This window comes from Salmo salar, chromosome ssa20 (assembly GCF_905237065.1).
Source record: "Salmo salar chromosome ssa20, Ssal_v3.1, whole genome shotgun sequence".
In the NCBI taxonomy this organism is placed as follows: domain Eukaryota; kingdom Metazoa; phylum Chordata; class Actinopteri; order Salmoniformes; family Salmonidae; genus Salmo; species Salmo salar.
Genome location: NC_059461.1, coordinates 86,903,781 through 86,908,511, shown reverse-complemented (window position 1 = coordinate 86,908,511; position 4,731 = coordinate 86,903,781). Strand labels below are relative to the sequence as shown.

Sequence of the window (4,731 nt, the reverse complement as noted above, 5' to 3'; positions counted from 1 at the left end):
GATCTAACATTAAGTAACCCAATTTTGAGATGTGAGGTATCACAATCTCTTTCAATAATGGCAGGAATGGAGGAGGTCTTTATACTAGTGAGATTGCTAAAGCGAACACCGCCATTTTTAATTTTGCCCAACCTAGATCGAGGCACAGACACGGTCTCAATGGGGAAAGCTGAGCTGACTACGCTGACTGTGCTAGTGGCAGACTCCACTAAGCTGGCAGGCTGGCTAACAGCCTGCTGCCTGGCCTGCACCCTATTTCATTGTGGAGCTAGAGGAGTTAGAGCCCTGTCTATGTTTGTAGATAAGATGAGAGCACCCCTCCAGCTAGGATGGAGTCCGTCACTCCTCAACAGGCCAGGCTTGGTCCTGTTTGTGGGTGAGTCCCAGAAAGAGGGCCAATTATCTACAAATTCTATCTTTTGGGAGGGGCAGAAAACAGTTTTCAACCAGCGATTGAGTTGTGAGACTCTGCTGTAGAGCTCATCACTCCCCCTAACTGGGAGGGGGCCAGAGACAATTAATCGATGCCGACACATCTTTCTAGCTGATTTACACGCTGAAGCTATGTTGCGCTTGGTGACCTCTGACTGTTTCATCCTAACATCGTTGGTGCCGACGTGGATAACAATATCTCTATACTCTCTACACTCGCCAGTTTTAGCCTTAGCCAGCACCATCTTCAGATTAGCCTTAACGTCGGTAGCCCTGGCCCCTGGTAAACAGTGTATGATCGCTGGATGATTCGTTTTAAGTCTAATACTGCGGGTAATGGAGTCGCCAATGACTAGGGTTTTCAATTTGTCAGAGCTAATGGTGGGAGCCGTCGGCGTCTCAGACCCCACAACGGGAGGAGTAGAGACCAGAGAAGTCTCGGCCTCCGACTCCGACTCGCTTAATGGGGAGAACCGGTTGAAAGTTTCTGTCGGCTGAATAAGCAACACCGGTTGAGCATTCCTACAGCGTTTCCCTCCAGAAGCCATGAGAAAGTTGTCCGGCTGCAGGGACCGTGCGAGGGGGTTTATACTAACGTTACTATCTGTACTTACTGGTGCCACAGACGCTGTTTCATCCTTTCCTACACTGAAATTGCCCTTGCCTAACGATTGCGTCTGAAGCTGGGCTTGCAGCACAGCTATCCTTGCCGTAAGGTGATCGTTCTCCTGTATATTATAAGTACAACGACTGCAATTAGAAGGCATCATGTTAATGTTACTTAGCTTCGGCTGTTTGAAGTCCTGACGAACGATGTCCAGATAAAACCTCCGGGGTGAAAAAGTTGAATGAAAAAAAAGTAGTACTAGTAGTGGTAGTGACAGTAGGCCTAGTGGTAGTAGGCCTAATGGTAGTAGTAGTGGTAGTAGTGGTAGTGGGCCTAGTAGAAGTAGTAGAAGGAGTAGTAGTGGAAGTAGGCCTAGTAGTAGTAGTAGTAGTAGTAGTAGTAGTAGTAGGCCTAGTAGTAGTGGTAGTAGTGGTATTAGGCCTAGTGGTAGTAGTAGTAGTAGTAGTGGTAGTGGTAGGCCTAGACGTAATAGTTGAAGTAGTAGTGGTAGTAGTAGTAGTGGTAGTAGGCCTAGTGGTAGTAGTAGTAGTGGTAATAGGCCTAGTAGTGGTAGTGGTGGTAGTAGGCATAGTGGTAGTAGTACAAGTGGTAGTAGGTCTAGTGGTTGTGGTAGTAGTGGTAGTAGTAGCCCTAGTGGTAGTAGTAGTAGTACTAGTAGTAGTGGTTGGTCTAGAAGTAATCGTTGTAGTAGTAGTGGTATTTGTAGTAGTGGTAGTAGGCCTAGTGGTAGTAGTAGTATTGGTAGTGGCCTAGTGGCAGTAGTAGTAGTAGTGGTAGGCTTAGTGGTGATAGTTGTAGTAGTAGAGGTAGTAGTCTTCAACAAGTTTTGAAAAGAAAAACAGAACATTCTGCTCCATCGCACTAATTTGTATAGAGCAATGATGCCAAGTACAGTTGAAGTTGGACGACCTCCACAAGTCTGGTTCATGCCATGGAGCAATTTCCAAGCGCCTGAAGGTACCACGTTCATCTGTACAAACAATAGTTTGCAACTAAAAACACCGTGGGGCCACGCAGCCGTATTTCCGCTGAGGAAGGAGACGTGTTCTGTCTCCTAGAGATGAACGTACTTTGGTGCGAAAATAGTGAAAATCAATCCCAGAACAACAGCAAAGGACCTTGTGAAGATGCTGGAGGAAACAGGTACAAACGTATTTATATCGACAGTAAAATTAGTCTTCTATTGACATAACCTGAAAGGTTGCTCAGCAAAGAAGAAGCCACTGCTCCAAAGCCGCCATAAAAAAAACAGACTACGGTTTGCAACTGCACATGGGAACAAAGATCGTACTTTTTGGAGGAATGTCCTCTGGTCTGATGAAACAGAAATAGAACTGTTTGGCCATAATGACCATCGTTATGTTTGGAGGAAAAAGGGTACGCTTGCAAGCCGAAGAACACCATCTCAACCGTGATGCACGGGGATGGCAGCATTATGTTGTGTGGGTGCTTTACTGCGGATGGGACTGGTGCACTTCACAAAATAGATGGCATGATGAGGACGGAAAATTATGTGGATATATTGAAGCAACATCTCAAGACATAAGTCAGGAAGTTAAAGCTTGGTGTCACGACTTCCGCCAAAGTCGGTCCCTCTCCTTGTTCGGGTGGCGTTCGGCGTCACCGGTCTTCTAGCCATCGCTGCTCCACCTTTCATTTTCCTTTTGTTTTATCTTGTTTTCTGCACTCCTGGTTTACATCTCCTCATAATTACTATGTGTATTTAGCCCTCTGTTCCCTCAATGTCTGTGAGGGGTATTGTTTATTGTCAAGGTTGGCACGCTTCCAGCTGGTTTGCGCCGGGTTTTGTACCCATGCTTTGTGGCAGCCGGAACTTTGTACAAGGTTTGTTATACTTTGTGCTGCTTCACTTGTTCTTTGGGCATTTTGTTTTTGTGACGTGGTTGTGTATGTTCTAATAATTGCCTCAGTAAAGTGCTTTGTCCACTCATCTCTGCTATCCTGCACCTGACTTCCATGCACCAGCTACACCCACCGTTTGACACTTGGTCACAAATGGGAATTTATTGAAAGAAATAAAAGCTGAATAAATCATTCTCTCTACTATTATTCTGACATTTCACATTCTTAAACTAAAGTGGTAATCCTAACTGACCTAAGACAGTGAATTTTTACTAGTATTAAACATCAGGAATTGTGATAAACTGAGTTTAAATGTATTTGGCTAAGGTGTATGTAAACTTCAACTGTACCTTACCAGGGAACGTGTAAACTCATCTTCTTATTTTATTATAGAAGGAAAACAAAATAAACACGTATACAAAAACAACAAACAACACTAAACAGTCCCGTCAGGTGCACGAACACAAAACAGGAAACAACTATCCACAAATCCAATAGAAAAACACCCCTCTTAAATAGGACCTTCAATTAGAAGCAACGAGGAGCAGCTGCTTCCAATTGAAGGTCAAACCAATAAACATCACATAGAAATAGACATACTAGAACTAACATAGAAATAGACTAACAAAGAACATAGCCCAACAAACCCCGAAACACTCTAAACAAACACCCCCTGCCACACCCTGACCAAACTACAATAACAAACAACCTCTTTTACTGGTCAGGACGTGACAGTACCGCCCCCCCCCCAAAGGTGCAGACCCCGGAAGCACCTTCCACAAAAAATAAACCCGGTTCTTGTGCTACACCCCCCCCCTCGCCAACCTCCTACTACGGAGGTGGCTCAGGCTCCGGCCTTACTCCCCAACCTAACCTGTCCATCCCCACTAAATGATTATTATATTTTACCCCTCGCGAAGTCTCTGGGCTATGGCGCATCGCTGGGGACCTCGGGCTGATGCACGTCGCTGGAGACCACGGGCTGATGCGTGTCGCTGGAGACCTCGGACTGGAGGGCGACTCTGGGAGCTCCGGACTGTGAGCCGTCTCTGCTGGCTCCGGACTGTGGGCCGTCTCTGCTGGTTCCGGACTGTGGGCCGTCTCTGCAGGCTCCGAACTGTGGGCCATCTCTAGACGGGGAACTGTCGCCGGAAGCTCTGGACGGGGCACTGTTGCCGGACACTCTGGACGGGGCACTGTTGCCAGACACTCTGGACGGGGCACTGTTGCCAGACACTCTGGACGGGGCACCGTTGCCGGACACTCTGGACGGGGCACCGTTGCCGGACACTCTGGACGGGGCACCGTTGCCGGACACTCTGGATGGGGCACTGTTGCCAGACACTCTGGACCGGCCACTGTTGCCGGACACTCTGGACGGGGCACCGTTGCCGGACACTCTGAACGGGGCACTGTTGCCGGACACTCTGAACGAGGCACTGTTGCCGGAGGCTCTGGACGAGGACTGCGCACTGAAGGCCTGATGCGTGGGGCTGGCTTAGGAGGCGCCAGACTAGGGACACGCACCACAGGGCTAGTGCGAGGAGCAGGAGCAGGACGAGCTGGACTGGGCTGACGCACTGGAGGCCTGGTGCGTGGGGCTGGTACTGGAGGTACCAGACTGGAGACACGCACCCCAAGGCTAGTGCGAGGAGCGGGAACAGGACGTACTGGACTTGGCTGACGCACTGGAGGCCTGGTGCGTGGTGCTGGATTTGGAGGTGCCAGACTAGAGACACGCACCTCAGGGCTAGTGCGAGGAGCAGGAAATGGATACACCGGGCCATGAGTAGGCACTGGAGGTCAGG

At 48.7% G+C, this 4,731-nt stretch overlaps 1 pseudogene; it reads left to right on the top strand.

The window, feature by feature from the left end:
• Nucleotides 1-348: 348 nt before the first annotated feature.
• LOC106596638 (extracellular calcium-sensing receptor-like) overlaps nucleotides 349-4,731 on the top strand; it is a 7,807-nt pseudogene continuing 3,424 nt past the window's right edge.